Source organism: Abramis brama (assembly GCF_963993115.1).
Source record: "Abramis brama genome assembly, chromosome: 21".
Lineage (NCBI taxonomy): Eukaryota > Metazoa > Chordata > Actinopteri > Cypriniformes > Leuciscidae > Abramis > Abramis brama.
The window spans coordinates 10,996,878-11,016,772 of NC_139983.1; the positions used below are offsets into that span (position 1 = coordinate 10,996,878).

At 37.2% G+C, this 19,895-nt stretch overlaps 1 protein-coding gene across 3 annotated transcripts in view; it reads left to right on the plus strand.

Annotated features, from left to right (window-relative positions):
* npas3 (neuronal PAS domain protein 3) overlaps window positions 1-19,895 on the plus strand; it is a 333,561-nt gene that overhangs the window by 184,729 nt on the left and 128,937 nt on the right. The window lies entirely within an intron of this gene.

Sequence of the window (19,895 nt, forward strand, 5' to 3'; positions counted from 1 at the left end):
TCCGCCCATCTGCCATTGTTCAGATAAAACACTTCAAAAATCATTCCATTGATTAAGTCAGAATTTCATATGCACATGCATGTTTCACCTGCATAGGAGGAGGTATTTTAAAGGTGAAGTGTGTAATTTCTGTTTAAAATGTTTGAAACTTCTATTTGGTCCCGCTAGTGGCACAGACATAACATCGAATTTGCTGTTTTGAGGCTGATCAGTTTGAGGCTCTAGTCTAACCGTGCCTTCGGCGCTGTTGTGGCCACTGAAACGTCTCTTGTTTTTCTTATGCAACAGCTGTAGTCTGTCTCTCTCTCTCTCTCTCCACCTGAGTGCTGGAATCAACTCTGTGTCGCAGACGTGCAGTCATTATTCACCCGGCGCCCGTCTGCATAAGCAACAGCACAAATCGCACGCCAAACACGCAAAGAGAGAGAAGGGATATAGTAAGTAAATATTCCATGCTGTTAGCCAAACATATGGTTTATTTGTTTGCCAGGGCGTTAGCGAATCACAAACTGAAGGCATTTCTCACAGGTCATAAAAAATGGATGACTGTTTCCAAGAGGAGTGTCCTCGATCGTCCCGAAACCGCTGGAGCGCCCGAGTTTCATTGACCTTCATTGGTGTGACTAAGGCATTATATGAAATCTAAAAAGGGCATCTGAGGCTGTCTAGGGTGGGTCTAGGGTAAAGCGGAGTTTCCTGTCCTCTCCTTCAGCCTGTGTGTGTGTGTGTGTGTGTGTGTGTGTGTGTGTGTGTGTGTGTGTGTGTGTGTGTATGTGTGTGTGTAACCAAGCGCGGCCTCTGCGTCCCACCCATCCTCTCTCGCTCTGACAGCCACTAATAATAAGGCATGAAGACAGTCTGACAAAATGAAGACAAATGCTGCATGCTGCCCCGGAATCATAATCTCTGGCGGGTCTCAGTGAAAGAGACATCCTAACTGTACACGGATGTTCTTTATAACTCAGTCCTGTGACCTACACACACATAGTGCTGGGTAGTAACTGATTACAATCTGGATTACATAATCAGATTCCAAAAATGAAGTACTTGTAATTAGATTATATTATGTTTTATAATACTTGTAATCTGACTACAGTTTTTTGTTGATTACATGATTATGTTATTCTCACAATGGCAGTAAATTATTGTACTTCTTGTCTATCTTCTGAATTTTCCTCTCTAAAAAAGCTTACTGATGTGTTCAGAAGGCCTTCCAGGTTTGTGGAATCGCACACACAGACCAGCCACTATTAGGCTATCACTGAAAACTGAGACCCACAGCATTTGATCTCTGGATTTACACAAATCATTTCACTTTTAACAAGTGTTTTCTCAGCATTGCAATAGTGCATATCTAATCAGATCCTGATGAACATGTATTATTATTTGAAATATCGCTCAGTGAGTCATTTAACCATGGCCTTCCACTGGAAGGCTTTTGTCTTTCAAACACATTAAAATGTACAAATTCACTTCATTTTAGATTTACTATGCAGGGATTCCCCAACTTTTTTGTAAACAATTGAAATATTTTAAAATCTTTTTGCTTTTATTTATAAATTATTTTATTTTAAATTTGTATTATTTAATTACTTAATAGCTTTTCATTAAACTCACAAACCATCATGAAACCCAGTCTGGGAAACCCTGATGTAATGTAATATTTAATAAAGAATGGAATATATTTTCTTTCTCTTTGTGTTATATCAATATGCTATAAGATTATCCTAATCAATGTTATAAATGAGTTGGGCCAAAAGTAATCAAAAAGTGGTCCGATCATATTACCTTCAATGTGTAATGTAATGGATGACGTTACTAACTAAAAATGTGTTATTTTAGAAACCGTAACCAACTACAATTTGTAACTAATCTCCCTAGCACTGCACATACAGCACAGGGATGTGCACCATTGAGATCTGAATTGAGAATTGCTTTTAATCACACACATATATATAGTTATATATAGTTAACTCACACACATTTAAGATTTATTATTTTATCCACTTAATTTATATAATAGTATAAATAAAGTGGGTTATAATATACAAAAAACCACATGCACCAGCATATTTCTTCTATGGAGGTCAAAGGAAGAGACATATGGGGGTTTGTTGGTCAAAAGTGTGTGTGTGTGTGTGTGTGTGTGTGTGCAGATGGGTATTGTTAAAGATTCATGACCAGAATAAAAGATCTGAGGTGAAGTTTTGGCTGCAGTATGGAGGCACTGAAGCCTGAGTGTTACAGGTGTGCTGTTCAGGTGCCATACCAGTGTTTACATCCAGCCTGTGGACACATTTTTTTTTACCTTGCCATAGTTTCCACCCACAAACACATTTTCTACTGTAAAACTGTTTATTGGCCACCACTGTAATAAAAAATAAATAAAAAAACCCCACAAAATATCAATTAAAATGGACTGGAATTGGCAAATTATAAACTACAAATGTCAAACAGGGATATATGTATATGTTAATATTATTAATCTATATGGAAAGCTTGGAAACTGTAGTGGTATTTTGACAGAAGCTATGGTAAACATGGCACATTTTTGTAAAGAGTGCACACTTTAGACAGTGAAAAAGATATGAAACCCTGTAACACGCTCATTGTAGACAGTGAAGTGTTGTACCGAAAACAGCTGTGTGTTGATGACTTTTATCTATTTTTGGATGTTTAGGCATTTTATTTATAATACATCAGAGAAGGGAACGGAAGTGATTGGTAGAAGAGGTGGAAAGAGATTGGGAAATGCTGTGAAAAGATCTTAAATCATGTTGCCTGTATGAGCACCATCCAAATTTGTTTAATCGTATGTACTAATGATTGGCTTTTAATGTCTATTTGCTAATGTTTACACACTGATTATGTTTCTCCCGATCACCTCCATGACAGAGCAGTGACTTTACTCAGTGACACACAGAGGAGTGTCATTCAGGGCCCTCAGTGTGTTTCCTACATTGAAATCAATGTTGACAAATGGCCCTGAGCAGAAATCTGATAGAAGTTCCTGTGACCCGTAACCTCTCAGAAGAACAAGTTTATTTTTCTCAATGCTCATTTCCAGTGGGGTTTTTGTTCACAACCGGACTGAAATATCCTCATGGATGAGCAGTTTGGTCTTGTGAAGTGTGTGTTTTGTTGAGGGGCCCTCTACTGGTCACACAAAGACCTTCATCATACCACTAACAAACACAGGGAAGACATTTACACTACCCAGAAGAGTAACTTTATTTTACTCAATGTATTTTAATCTGTTGGTGTTTTGGGGATGTTTAGTGGATGTATAAAGTCAGTTCTCCTCAAGTTCACACAGGTGTAGTTCAACATAGAATGAGCATGTTCCACTAACGTTTAACACAACGAGCACAAAGTTGTACAATACTTTTCATTTTGAACAGGATTTCTATTTTTTTAATTATTACTTTAAAACAATCTTTTTTTTTTTTGTCAAATTCTTGAACATTTTGGATTTGCTTAAGCACTGTAAAACTCAAAGTTGTATATAAATCAAAGATTATTGGAGTACGGTTTGCAAGAATGTACTATTTCTTAATAAAAATTGTTTCTACACCCTTTTTATTAAGTAATTACTAGTAAAGTTGACAAACAATTACACGAAATGGCAAGTAACACATTAAATTAAACATGACATTTTTAAGTTAATAGTATTTTCTTAAAATGTACTTTAATCTTTTTCATTTACAACTTCGAAAAATTTTGTTTACAGTGCATGTATGCAATTAGAGAAAATAATAATTACAATTCCCGCCTGAAATTCCAGAAGATTATTGTTTGTGCAAAATTTCTATAAAAAATGCTGAAAATTGATGCTGAAATTACTATAAAAAATACTATAAGTTATGACAACATACATTTTTACATTGTTTTAACTCATCAAATTAAGGAATTTTCAACTAATTTTTTTAAGTCAGTTTAATATAATATAAGTTGAAATTACTTACAGTAAACATCAAAGTTGATTGTACTTACAAATTTAAGCCAGCAACTTTTTTTCTTAAAGTGTATTTGATCTCGTTCAGTTTTCTTTGAGGTTTGGGCTCAAAAATAAAAGAGAGAGAGAGAAAGCACAAGTTGTTATTGGTCATAAAAGATGGCCACGATCAGACCCGTAATTGAAATCTCTCAGTAGTTAGTTATTGTGCTGTTGTGAAGAGTCTTCAGTGGGATCTGTGTGACGTTCATGTCCTGGGCTGAAGAAGCCACCAGAGTCCTGTGAGAGTAGCAGCCCTCCTCTAATGATATTACACTGTTGTCAAAGGTTACTGATGGCATTTCAATCAAAGGCAGATAAATGGGTGGACTCTGGCAGGGGGAGGAATTTTGGAAGGGTTTAGGAAGGTCATAGCAGGACGCTGCAGCTTCCATCTGGAATGCATTAGCTAAAAAGATTTATTAGCAAGAGTGTCTCAGCATAATGTAACAAGAGAGATAGAACTAGAGAGAGGGAGAAAGAGAGAGAGGGAGATTGTTGTGGGAGTAATTCTGTATTGTCATGACAAAATGACCAAAGGAATAGTGATTCGGACTACAGTTACATTTTTATAGATTACACAATTACTTAATATTCACAAAATGTCAGAATGGCAAAATCTCCCTATTGCATACTATATGTGTTCGTAAAGGATATAAACACAGAGAAAACTGAGACGCCACACACAGCATAAACAAATAAAATATTTCATCTTTTTTTGTGTTTTATTTTGAGGGGGAAAAATAAATGCTTTTTTTTTTTTTTTTTTATTAAATGCAAAATTCTTTATTTATTGAAATTGTACGCGTTTAAAAATTAATTTCATTATTAATAATAAATTGTAGATTTAAGAATAAACTTTTTAGAATTGTGTCAATGGCAAGTAAAATAGTTGGTAAACCCAGAAGCTCTTTACAAATCTTTTTACAGAAAGGGCATGGAAGAATGGAAGATAGATCCCATCCTCAATCTCTTCTGCCAGTTTGAGCCCTTGAAATCCAGGAGGCGCTATAGAGTCCCTCTGACAAATCAAAATGTGTTCAAGAAGTCCTTCATCCCAAATGCCATTCAAATCTTAACTCTGCAAGCGATTGACAAAGTAACAGAAAGTGACATGAACTGTACTTGTCTATTTAATGTGACCTTGTCTGTGTATTGTTATATTATTGCCTGTTAGTTTCTCAGTAGTTGTTTCATGTGTTGGTAAGCCAAAAAAATTTTCAAGACAATAACGATATTTTAATTTAATTAATAAATTACTATTGCTTAAGTATTACCTTTTCATCAACGTACAAACTTCCTGCAGTTCCAGGACAAACAATCTATGTGATGAACACACTAGGTCAAAAGTAGTCAGATTATATTTCCTCAAATGTGTAATGCAGTTGATTATGTTACTAACTATAGTTTAGTAACATAATTTGTATTCAGTAATGGACTACAATTTGAGATGCTGATATTGTTTTTGTTTGTTTTTGGTGATTGAGACATCTGTGTGTGCATAGTGACACACAGCAGACATTCCTTTAATTTAATAACAAGAACAGCAGGAAGAAACGTTTTGCATATGACTAATATTACTATATCCAGAACAAACTGATATAAAGAACTGAACTAACAAGCATCGACAGCTGTGGCATATTGTATTCTGTTTTATTTAAAATAGTATTAATGTTTTCTCACAGTTGATGACTACCCAATGAAATCAAAAAAATTATAAGTTTATATAACTGATAGCTTTATCATGTTATATAATTGATAAATCGGATGCAAAGCGATAACAAATGAATCAGATTCCAAAAACACTGTTTGTGTTGAAGTTTTGTTTTTCAGGGGTTTAGCTCACTATTGAAACTCATGAATTAAACAGAATCCGACACAGAAAGAGTCACACACAATTACGCAAAACAATCTCAGTTCAAACAATCCCTCGGTTCATTATTTACATTTGTTTTGTTCCCGCTCAGAGTCTGATTAAATCTAAAGTATAGAACTTGTATTAAGAGAGGAATATGTTGAATGCAATAAATTGTCTTATTTTCTCTTAAACAGCATTTTATTCTTTACAAATAGCAAAACACATGCAAATGAAGAGTGTTTGAAGCATCTCCTTTCAGGTGGGCGTCGTAATGGAAATGTGTGTACGGTTTCTCCCCAACACCTCGAATGAATACCAATTGCATGAACATTAGGCTTGAAAGAATCATTAATTGAGTCCGAAATTGACACGGCCCCGGCAGAAAGCGTGAGGCGGCCTCTCCTCACACCGTTCTGATCATGCTTATTGCTCTAATTGATGTGGAAGTTTGAACTGTTCAATTCACTGGGCTCTGGAATTGGAAACTCGGAGACCAAACCACACGAGGGGGAATGATTCTCTCAGAACACCACGATGGTTTAAACAGCAGAGTTTATTGTGCCTAGTTTACTTGTCTGATAATAAGATCCTGTTGGGCAAGATGTACTTTTAATTGTTTGTACACATAATATCACTTTTTTTACCTGTCTTTACAGAAAGCAGGATGTGCATTAAGTGTCGTGACTGCGGCAAAGCGACAAAATATGTTTTTCAGTAGATCGTCTCTAGGTTACATTGTTTGTTTCCATGGTTACCTATGATTTGCACCTGTGTCTAGTTTAGTTTCTCTTGTATATATATAGCCCTGAGTTTCTGTTGTCCCTGGTTGGTTCTAGTCATTGTTTAATGTATTGTGTGCATTTTCTTTACCTGAAGTATCTCCTGAGTATTTGGATTTCTTGGATTATATACTATTGAAGTTAACATTTTTGAGTCATTCATGTTGGATTACTCAGCAAGTGTGACAGGAGCCTTATTGTAAAGTGTTACTATTATTTATGTATTATTATACTACGGGGCTGTTGAATGTTTGCATCTGACGAACGTTCTAAGGTGTGCAATTATTTTCAGGGAAACTCGCAGCTAAAGTACTTTTAGGCAGGTCTTAACCGCATCACATGTCCATTATCACTTCGCCAAATGATTTCCGTTATTTCAAAGGTCCTTACAGCCTACAACAGCAAAAGAACCAAAACCCACAACGACACTGACCAAGCAAATAAATAGAGTAAAACATTTATTTCCATGTTTTTTGCCTCAAAATTACGTTTTATTATGTAGGTAAAGCACATACACTCTTTCTCCCCCTCTCTCTCTCTCTCTCTCTCTCTCTCTCTCTCTCTCTCTCTCTCTCTCTCTCTCTCTCTCTCTCTCTCTCTATCTCTCTATTAAAGGGACACCAGGCAAGTCTGAGTGTTTTTTCTCTACGTAGCTCCCCCTAGTGTCTGGTAGTAAATGCTTTCAAACACTCTGTCGTAAAAACGAACTGTTGTCCCTCCCCCCCTCGCCACGAGCAACCCAGCTGATCAGAGGAACAGGCTATTTCAAAACCAGTTAGGTCTACCGGGGCAAGTAAAGCAATATTTTCTTTCCAACTGATGGCGATTTTTTTATTTTATTTTTTTATTGTGTTGTCATGCATACTATTATTTTTACCGGGAACGAACGATATGAACGAGGCGAACTACTGCTTTGGTGTTTGTTTGTTTTTGGGAGAATGGGCATGAGCATAAATATATATATATATATATATATCGGAGGCTAATATTTGTCTAAAGTTATATTAGTAAGGTCTATAAGTTAATCTGGTAGAATGACGGTTTACCTTTGCTTGTTTAAGAAAACATCAGAACGTTTTTTCTAGCTCGATCATGATATGTGCAACATGTTTATTGCCTATTATCAGACGCGTTGACTTAGTGACATAAAATAAAAGTGTAAGTTACACAAATAAAACCGACAGAGGAACGGCCAAACAACTACAGAAATCAAACGTGTTTGCTAATAACAATGCTAACATCAAAGTTATAGTATCGCGATCATAATAAAAACCTTTACAGACAATAGCAAACATCCTGAGGTCGCAATTACTTGAAATTTAAATATTAAACACAGTTTATTCCAAAGATACTTACAAGTGCAACAGCAGGATCAGCATCCGTTTTGCAGGCTTCTGTTTCTCTCAGTTCTCACCATTCTGAAAAAGCCGGTCCGATATTTACTCGAGTCTGACTTCTTGCTCGGTCAGTCTCCCGTTTCCTCTTTCATTGGTCCTCCGACAAAGATTTCCTAGCTTTCTGCATCTTTTTTACAGCCTCAGCCATAACTCAATCTATCGTTGCCCTTTGCTTATAGCTAGCCGGTGCTTGAATGGGGGCGTGTACGTGTGCAGTGCCGTCAAGCAATTCGTTACATCGCGAGACCTGATATCACGCAATACTTCCTGACGCCGACCCGCCGGCCCAAAGTTGCAAGTGAGTTTTTTCCGCTCTCGGGCACCAGGGGGGTGCGAAACCACCAGCATTCAACTCGAAATAAGTAATATAACCATTCCACTGACTCCAAAGCTGTTCAGTTAAGGTTAAAAAGTTACCTAGAGCACCTTTAAGTCTGCTATCAATGGCTCAAGCCTCCGTTAATAGCTCTAAAATAACGTTTTGAAATTAGCAACGGATGAGATGCGTAAGAAATAAGGAAAAAAACCTGAAAAATGTTGTGAGGTGTGATAACCATAGTATAAGCGGAATAATTGACTCCGGTTGACTTTCATTCTAAATGACATTTTTAGCTTTTTTATGACAGTGTTACCACAGTTTTACTGGTGTAAAATATCTATGATTTGATGGTAATAGTTTACATGGTATTTATATATTGTCTAGCCCAGGGTGATAAGATTGATAAGAACATTTTTGTCGATCAGATCACAAGTGGACGATGCTAAATACAAGTGTAAACAGGGTCTAAAACGTTTTGAGCTTGTCCACTTTCGGCTAGTTAGTTGAAAACTCATCCGACCGGATTGCTTTCGTTGTGTAGACGCTCATGTGGTCGAATGCGTTTGAATAGCCACAAAAGACCACCTACTGACTTAACACATAATCGTTATGGGATGTGTTCTGAACAAGTTCAAAAGTTCAGGTATTCAAACTGTGCTGCTTTGTACCAAAACATCCACATCCTTTTCATTCTCTTGCTTTCCAGCTCGCTTGTAAGCCACGTAACATGGGTTTGTTTATTCGATAGTATTCATGTGCTGCACTCTGCACTCCCACGAAAGTAGGAACGAAATAAGAGGGGAGTGTCTCGACAAAATCAGAGCACAAGTGGTCACAAGAGATGCATTTGAACATGTTAATACCAGATGTAAGCAGTAATGCTCACAAGCTGACCACTTGAGATCGGATCACTGAAAATGCATCTTAATATCAGATGGAAACAAGGCCATAGATAATATAGGTAATGCATTTTGCTTTGCAGCGCATTTCATTGATGTACAGTATAAACACATGAATGTCACATGTTGGACCGGTCATTATTTTTAGCATGGCAACAATCACCATGTTAAATGTTGACTTGACTATGTAATGTATGTCATACTGAAGGATGAGTTAATGGCTGATTAATTTCAAGATAATTAAGTGCACATCATATGGAGGGATGCCAGAAAACACAAATTAGAGGAAGTAACATGAATGAGAGAGAATAGAGTGGTGCAGGTATGACATCACTTTGTAGGCCAACCGGCAGTAAGCATCACACTGGTTCCCTCAACAAAAACCCAATAGGATTTTGGTTTTTATCTAAAAACATTTTCCCAGAAAGTTTGAGTTAGACTAGTTTATAAGAGGACACTTATAAGCTTAATGAAGCTGTAAACGCGGAATGAGTTTACCTGTTCGGCGTGATGACGTTTAATGTCCCCGACGGCCCAAAACCCATTAAAAAAAAAACATTGACTTCGGGACGATGGAACCGGAAGCACTAAAATGCTAACTCGCCTCGCGTTTTGGCCTACAAAGTGATGTCATACCTGCGCCACTCTATATAAATTCCATTGATCGTTTTGGACACAGTTTGGTATGTTTTTAGTGTCCAATAGTGATCTGTAAGATGAATTAGTTATTAAATTAGCATTAGTCTCTTGTTTTAGATGGCTTTTGGATGTGAATCTGGGGTTGCATCACACTTACACCTCGGCCTGAAGGGGCTGCCGCCCATGTGCTTGACTGACGTTGCTAATGCGATTAAATTAATTCCCAGATGGGCTCATCTCTCAAAGGCCCCTCAGGTCTAAAGGGGAGCCGGAATTTTGGAGGGGTGGAAGAATGAACGGTAATATGTGAATAGATCCACTTCAGAGCAGATAGGTACAAAGCAGCCGGGCACTCATGGGAGAATTGAAGTGATATTGAGCTTCTGCAGTAAATGTAGAAGAGGATTACAAGCTCTTGTGCCCGAGTGAAGAGACTACACGTTCATTCCGATGTCCTACTCGTGTCCTTGTGTCTCTTTTTCTTCCTTGTTCTATAGCTTTTCCTTGAGAACGGCACGGGGTGAAATTGATGCTCTGTCGGGCAGTTTGATTTCAGCAACTTTGTAGATATGAATTTTTACAGATAGGGTTCATTAATGCTGTTGGTTTTGCACTCAGAATTGTTTTTGTCATTCAGACTTCTTTCTGGAAACATTACATCGCACACTGCAAGCTACTGATATTTTGTAGTAGTTCATATACAGTTACCTTTTGGAAGTAATAGTTTGCTACTCTGCATGGTACTAACAAAAAAGCTACATTGGCAAATAAATGAACAAAAGTCACGCTTTCAGCCAAAAAATAAATACAAAAAACTTGGAATAACTAACTGCATAAGTGTACACCCCCCTGAACTAAAACTTCGTTAAATTACCCTTTGATTTGATTACAGCATAATAGGAGTCTATCAGCTTGGCAGATCTTGACAGGAATATGTTAAGACCAGGGGTGTGTAGACTTTTTATATCCACTGTATAATATTTATTCAGCACAAAAATACCTCAATAATTTGTCTTTGTCTGGATTATGAAATTATAATTTAATCAATAAACACTGAAATAAGGCACTTTTGGGTTTGTTTGGAGATTTGGAGACATTTTAGGAGGGTGCTTTGATTATTGCCTGAGTTTGATCAGTTTTAAGTCTGCGTTCACACATCAAAGTGAAAATATGATAGGAAATATGAAAATCGTAACTGTTTTTATTCATATCATGACTCACGCAATTTGATCATGATTGTAATGTTAAATGTAGCATGTTAGATATAGCTGTACATCTATGTTAGAAACATGCTAGTGTATTTATTAGGTTGATTAGGTTTGTGAGCATGCTAATTGAAATGGTTTTTTATGTAGCATGTGGAAGAATCTCTGTTTGTGTGTGTGTGTGTGTTTGAGTGTTGGAAAGCCCTCCCCATCCTAAACCTGTGCAGGCTCTCACTGGCGCAGAGCTATTGACATCTTGGCATTTGGTCCAGTCTGTCCGCTCTCCCTGGAGGGCCTGTTTCCTCCCATCCCAGCCGTGTATTGATTGGTTAATTTGATAGTTCTATCACCAATCAGCTTGTGTCTGACCTTTTGCCTTGGCAATGATGGCAGAGCGCTCATTTCTTCATCGTCGGCTTCGCCATACATTGACCTTTGCAGAGAGAATGTCAGCACGGCCCTTGATCGTAACCTGTCACTACATTTGTTATAAGTAGGAGTCACCCTCGCCTTTGACACCCGATGCTGAGCCTTCCCCAAAGCGGAAGCGCCAACCAACACCTCACGGTGTTTAAAAAACACCAGCGAGCTTCGATACGCATCGCTATGCAGCAGTCATTCATCAAGTTGTCATAAGCATCCGCATGATTGAAAGCCGAAGACTGATTTTGGTGGGTTGTTATAGTTTTTTGTGATGTTTATGATGATAAGCTAAACTCAAACATGGAAAGAAATGTCTGCAGTATTGTGTTCGAGGTCAAAGGTTCGACTCATGTTTCACCCCAAAATCAAGATAAATTAAAAATAAGAAAAATATATGTGCATAAATAAGTCTTTTTACCTCCTTTAAGAGGTTTTTTTTTTTATTTGACATTATTTTCATGACAATTAAGCACATTTTCCCAATAAATACTCATTACTCGAATGCATACGTTTCATTCATTCATTTTATTTCTCATTCTTAGTGGAGATTCTCACTACTGTGAATGAGAACCAAGTGAGAAAAAGTTTCAATTTATTATGTTTAGAACAAAAATGATATGGTATCGCCATGTAATACGATGTTCACCTGTTTGCTTATATGTAAAACAAAAATTCCCCTTCGAGTTTGTAGTCACATTTCTAGCATGTAAATGATACAGATGTTATTTTCCACCCTGCGTGCAGGTGTCCCACAGGGATGTCTCATTATCACAGACTGGAACGCTCTCCCCATGGGAATACCCCAGATTTTGTATACTTCAAACTCACTTTCTCTTTTCTTTCCCTATGAAAGGCTTTTAAGACACTCTGTTCTTATTAAACTACACTTTTGATACAAATATAGAGCTTTTGCACAGAGGTAAGAACTGCTGTAGGTGCTTTCTGGGAAAAACACGGCACATGATTCTTACTGAGGCCACATCTGTAGTATATGTCGTGAAGTTGTTGTAAAACATGCTGTTTTATATCCGTAATGAAGCAGCGTGATTAGAGGGCCATGTGGCGTGTACCTTGATCACACACAACTCCGCGTAAACACCTGACAGCGCGTTAGTGTGTTTGTCTTTACACGCCTCCTGTATCTGTCATTATGGCACATGCGAGCAGCACCAGGCAGTCTTTAGTGTGCTTCTTATGGGCTCATAATGTGGCTTTGGGTGTAATTACTGTGGCTTTAAATGTGTTCTTGGAGGAACTGAGACCAATAAATACCCATATACTTCCCAAACCCTCATCCATGACGCCGTCTGCCTCTGGTGTTGCAGCTTTTGTGGAGAATGACTGCAATATACGATTTTTTCATTTGTATTTTTTGTTGTGATATATCATGACAAATACACACATTTTCATTATTGTTTTGTGGAATAAACTTCCTTTTAATGTAATGTAAACATTAAAAGTAATATGTAATGGAAATCTCTCTCTCTCTCTCTCTCTCTCTCTCTCTCTCTCTCTCTCTCTATATATATATATATATATATATATATATATATATATATATATATATATATATATATATATATATATATATGTGTGTGTGTGTGTGTGTGTGTGTGTGTGTGTGTGTGTGTGTGTGTGTGTGTTAAAGTATATGAATTTAAATACATATTTTATTTACATTGTTAAATATTTCAAATGTAACTATCTACAAATTAGGGCAGTATTTTTTGGATTAAAAAAAATGACTACAGTGTTGGTTTACTGTAAATAATGAATAATTAAAACATTGTGATGCATCACACTAATAAGAATGTGCCTAATTGTCATGAAAATAAAGTCGCAGTGCAAAAAAAATCCTTAATGATCCCCAAAATAGGCTTTTTATGTAAAATATAGTTTGTGTCTTTTGGATATTGGACTAAAATGTGAGATTTATAAGATACACCCCTACATCTATTGAAATATGGCCCTTTAATATGATTTAAGATTTCATCCGAGCGATAATATGTCTGTGCAGACAGTGAATGATTCTTATTGGTTAACTAGAAACATCGAGATGTGTTCGGCGATTCCGTGATACGGTTTTGGTGTCCCGTATTCTCAATGCCACGGTCATCCCTCTTGGTCCGAGAAGGCCCAATGAATAGTTCATATGTGAAAGCAGAAAAGATGAAGGATTTTATCAAAGCTGTGGGGAAATACTCACGAGATCAGGCCGCGTTTAACCCAGATTAAACCACGGAGGTCCAAGGGCTCTTCAAAACAAAGACAAGTTCAAGACTTCCTTCCCTTAAGGATGTGTCAAGGGCAATCCAGACAAAAGACAAATGTCTTTTTCAGCACTGCGATAAGCATCTGGGCACAGGCGGTATAAAGCGATGCCTTTTCTTCCTGTGATTCCCTCCCTCCGTTCAGCCTAATGTGGCTACAGTGATTTAACCGAATATGGGACCGTGGCGATTTCTTATCTCCGCCTTAAGGGTATAGCTCAGTAACCCCAGCTTTGAGTGATAGGTTTGTGTGTGAGTACAGGGTGGGCCTGCGGGCTCCACCGAGAAGTCTTTGTATTATAGAAATGTACGAGTTGTTGGAATGATAAATGCCGGGTTCATCGCGCAGACCTGTATCAGGCGAACTTCCCTAGACAAAACTTTTGCTGAATCTTAAATTCAGCCAGAGAAAAGGAGTTATTCTCTATTGATTTTCCCTCCCTCGTGTATCCTCTTTCTATAGATGTGAGAACTTCCCATTCCGATTCTTTTTGCATCTGATTTCCTATGGATGTATTGTAAGTAAGTGGCTCATTTTTTACGCTGCCATACAAAAGGCCTGTCAAAGAAGACTCCCGTGCCCGACGCATTTGTTCCTTTACATGAGACGGGAACGCACAGATACAATAAATAAATCAGCGCACTTGTCAGCCACTAGCAGGGGAACAGAACGAGTTACAAAACCATTTTCCCTTTCTTGCTTTTAATGGTAATGCCACAGGATTGTGAACTTAATGAGATAAGGTTATCAGTGGATTCAAAGCGTCTTTGCTGCTTTCTTTTCAGAAAGCAAATATCATTTAGGTTTGTTGCAACTGTAGGTTTATTGACGCCGTACTGAACGGATAATCAAATAAACTAATACATCTGAACAAACAAACCAACAGGCTTATGTGTGATTGGTGGGAATGAATGAGGGAAACATTAATTAGTCTGGTAAATCTGACAGCGCCTCATGACAGGAGAATGCCAGCATGTCTTACTTTGGAATATATTGTGAAATTGTTTAGTGGGAATGTGCAAAAACTACATATTTTCATTGACTAGTTGGTGGTTTGCATCAATAACGGTTGTATGACGCAATGTGATTGCAGTTTAGTTTAAAGAAGAAAACTTTTCTGACTGTTTGACTTTGCTTTTTTTAGTTTTAGTGACTTGAATACAGTACTGTTCAAAACTTTGGAGTCAGTAAGATTTCTAATGTTTTTAAGATAAGACCTTTATGCTCACCAAGGCTGCATTTATTTGATCTGATATTATATAGAATATAAAATATGTAATTTATTCCTGTGATGACAAAGCTCCAGTCTTCATTGTCACATGATCCTTCAGAAATCATTGTCGAAAACAGGTATGCTGCTTAATTTGTTTGATAAAACCATCATACAGATTCTTTCATTGAATAGAAACTTCAAAAGTGCAGCATTTATTTGAAATAGAAGTGCAAGTTCAGAGCAGTCATTATTATTTCGTGGAATGGGATTTGATGAGGGAAATTTTCAGATGTAGACCTATATTTGTCCAAAGGCCAGTTGTAATTGGCCCGTGGGTGAGAAAGGTCCATGTTTTGATTAATCAGGGTAAAATCTTTCATTGTTACGGTCTTGAGCATTTCAAATAGACTCAAAAGGTCCATCACAGAGGTGAAATCCATACCTCATAATAAAAGGATTGAAAGACGGCAATGATTTACCTCAGCAGAGGAAAAACTCAGCCCATTGTTACTGTGCCTTGTGTGATTCAGTCACTCTTCTGCATGAGGGAGAGATGAGTTCGTTCATTAAAAAAATGTTTGTTGTTTTCTCCCTCCACTCAGACGAATCAATTGTAATTTTATGAATTTATGACGTGCTGTGCCCGACTATTGATATACAGCATGGACGCTAAGAGAAAACTCTCCATATAGAAGAAAGAGGGTCGGTTACTGAACTTAAACACTTATTATTATTATTAGATCTAAAATTTGAAACATTATCAAGAGAACCTCCTGATAAAGTATGTTAAATTCTGAGGTTATCCATCAGAATGGTGAAGCTGTCCTCACAGGTTTTACACAAAGGACTGAAATGTCACAAGTAAGATCTATATCTCTTTTTTTCCCCTCTACACAGCAATGGGTTGAAGAGCAAATTGAGACTCATTAATTTTATAACTCTAAATTATTTTAGGAGAAACATCTGAGACAAATGTGATCCTAAATGTAAACGTCTCCTGAATTAAGAGAATGTGAATCCATCATGCAGACACATCCCACCTCTCCCAGAAGGTCCGGGAGTCTCCCGCATATTGATAGCGGTTAGCGGCTCCCTGATGCCCGCAAATTATATACAATATCCTGGAAATCGAGCAAGTGAGAATATATGTTAGAATATATATTTTTAAGGGGGTGGGGGAGTTGTTGTGTCATCTCCCGGAAATTAGTTTTTGCAGGGTGGGATGTCTGCACCATGGAACCAGCTGACCTGAAAGTGAAAATCATAAAAGAAGACTGCTTACGCTAATGCCAACTACAGCTCCCCTTGTGGCAGCACATAGAATTGCACTGTGCATTTGTTGTGGATTATCAGATGCATTTTGACTTGTGAAATCAAGCTTTTTATGTACTTGCATAGAGTATGTTTTGGGCCTTAGGACCAGAAGAGTCTCTCTCGGGCCAGTAATGAAACGCATATATCTCACCTTTTATTCCAATTTCCGCTTTTTAATGTTTACCCCAACAAAACCTCCAGAATTCGAGCATTTTCATTCTCCCTGTGTGTCTTGATCCCCCTGAGCGAGCTATTCAGTCTAGTGGATAAAATATTCTAATGTGTGCTGTTTTTCTTCCATTCGGTGTGCTTAAATATTACAAAGCATTTAATTATAAAAACTGAGAACAGACGCAGTCCTGGGACTGTCAGTGGGAAAAATAAATGTACAATCAAAATTGCAATTACCTGCAGAATTTCAGGGGTAAACACATCAGCAATCTCATAACAAACACAGGCTAGTTTGCATTCTAAAATGAATACAGTTAGATCCAAAGCAATTTTCTCTTATTTATCTTAGACGCCATGCATAAATAAAGCAAGGGCATTGAAGCAATTAGCATAATTAGACTGTGGTGGTCAGGCCCTATGCGATTTCTTAAGAGGCATCGCGGAGTTGTGTGCGCGTGTGTGTGTGTTCTCGCTGTCCGTATTGAAGGGCTTCCTGAGCAGTCATTGTTCGAGGTTTTCATACAGGAGAATGCAATCAGTGTTGTCTGTGTGAAGGTCCTCATTACCTGCAGGACCACCGTACCCCGTCTGGACTGGCCTTGGGTCTCCAAAACAAAACTTTTGCATTATCATGTATCTTATGTATTGTGCATGAATGCATAGCAAATCACCGCAGAACAACAGCTGCCAAAAATTCACTTCCTTTTCTTTTTTTTTAAAAAAAAGGCCAAACTTGGCAGAGAAAAAAAGTAATGATTTACTATTCTTCTTAAAGAGACTGAACTCATTATCATTGTTTGAATAGATCATCATATTGCATACTAATGACCTTACTGTATGTATTCTGAGGGAATCGTTCCAGCTTGTTGCCTGAGTATTTGTATCTACCGGTAAGTATGAATTAAAAATACATATTTCCAGTGCAGCGCATATGGATGAAAATGTGAGTACGAAGTGGATCTGTGCTCTTAAAAGAGTTTCTTTGATGAAAGCATTGCATATGTGGCTCTGTTTTTTAGTAATAAATGTCATTAAAACTAATTTCAGTCATTGCAATCATTTTAAGGGGAAATTTTGCTGAATCGTTTTCAGCCAGGCTACAGTCAATATCTCTAGGCTTCTTTGTCTGTCCTCCATAATAAACTCGTCTTTGATTCTGGTTTTCATTTTTGCATGTTTTTTTTCTTTTCTTCTTTTCATTCTGCAGGATCCCTGCAATATTCCAGATTTTATTTTGTTCAATTTCCTGCAGGATTTAACCATTTTTGCTTGAGGTTACATGGCAGGACGTCACTGCAAGTCACATGCCCAAGGCACGCGGCACACATTTCGATTTTATACTAGCTAAAAGTTGACATAAAATACAAATTTTGTTTCTGACAGTTCCTAGACTAAGTAAGCGATTCATTGGTGCATGTGATGCATTGTAACTTGCTCCACCTCCTAGCATTCTGATGGATAAAATCAAGTCCTACATTTTATTTTTGTTAAATATTCTGTTTCAGTTTCAATATTCAATATTCATGGCTTCAGCTAGCATACTGCTCCCAATAAGTGACAAAATAACGCCAACATTTTCCTATTTACATGTTGTGATTTGTATAGTCACAGCGTGTACAAATAACAAGGTCACATGAGACACAGCCATCTTCTAACCGTATACATACTGAGAAGCACTGTTACTTGGGCTGAGTGATTTGCTCGCAGCGCCTGAGAAGCCCGTGGTGAGGAGCAGAGAGTTCGCTCAGAGTTGGAGTAAATCACTCCGCAGAAGTAGCAGTGCTTCGCCCTCTGAGAATATAGTTCCCAGTATGTATACGGTTAGAAGATGACTGTGTCTCTTGTGACATTGTTATTTGTACACGCTGTGACTATACAAATCACAACATGTAAATAGGAAAATGTTGGCGTTATTTTGTCACTTATTGGGAGCAGTATGCTAGCTGAAGCCATTTTCCTCCAGTCTTTGTGCTAAGCTAGGCTAGCGGGGGGTGCGTCAGACAGAGTTACGTCACGCACGGAGATGAAAAAAGTATGTATGGACTTATCTAGCTCTGGGGGATACGGTGAATAAGCTGAAGTCCCAAAAATTCAGCGTGTTCCTTTAATGGGCACTTCCTCCTCTAAATCAAGTCAAGGCCCCTATTTGTTTGTACTGACGTCATATTGTTTTATTAAGCCTGTGTTTAAACACATAAGCATTCAAATGATGTTTAATCCTCTTAGGGTTGAGCTAAATCCCCCCCTTAACCCTCCAGATTAGACTCGGAAAATATTTCCTCTTCCCAAGTCTAACCTGGATGAAGCCGAGACGTGTTTCTAAAGTACGGATTTCTCCCTCTCTCTCTTTCTCTCTATCTTTGCTCATGATAATACGTGCTGGCCAGTCTCAGCGTTTTCCTTTAGCCCAGATATTATTGTCCTGTGTCATCACCTGAAGGTGACTGTTATCACTTAATTAAATCCTGGCGCGGAGGGAAGTCGAAACAATATTCACCCGAAGGAACTTTTTAAAAGTGTGGTAGTTTGTACAAGGAAAGCCAGCGTTCTGCTTTTGCCATATCCTCTCTGGTGACGTGTTCTAATTTAGATTTCATATGTCAGATGTCCAACAACTCTGACCAGTAGGCAGTGTGTCAAGAGACAACTTGTTTTACGTTTTTTGCACTTTTTGTTAATAGAAAGAGGAAATTAGTGGGGACAGAGAGAGAGATAAATAAACAAACAATAAATAAATATTTTAAAATATAGGAAGTAATAAATGAAGCTAGTAAATGAAGTAAATGGATACAATATATAATTTTTTTATGTTGTGTATATTATTTAATACCTAGTTATTACTTAAGGCCTAGTTATATAACAATATTAATTCAATCCAAACCAGGCCTTAACTATGTATTAAATAATTGTCTGCGTGTATAAATATCTATATATATATGTATGTATGTATGTATGTATGTATGTGTGTGTGTGAACAAAAAGTTGGAGGACATGGCCTTAGAAGTTCACACAATAAACAGTTTTAATTAGACACATTACATATTTAGTCAGTGTTGCATTTTTTGCAAACAGTGTATAATGTATTTATATAATATATTTAATACATTTAATAATATAATAATAATAATACATTTAAAATTATTAGTATTGATGGAATTATTATGTTATGTTATGTTTGTTATATTTATTATATTATATTTTATTTGTTAATTAATTAAATAAACTCTATTTATCTCTTAATTTTGCAGTGGGATTATTAAGTAAGCATTATTAATTGAACGATTAAGGCACTGAAATCATTAAAGTCGGCATGAAATGGAATTTGTGATGGTCTTTTCTTCCTTATTATGACATATATCTGAGTCGTATATATATCTATTTCGACTTCTTGAACAAGAAAAAATGTTGGGCGG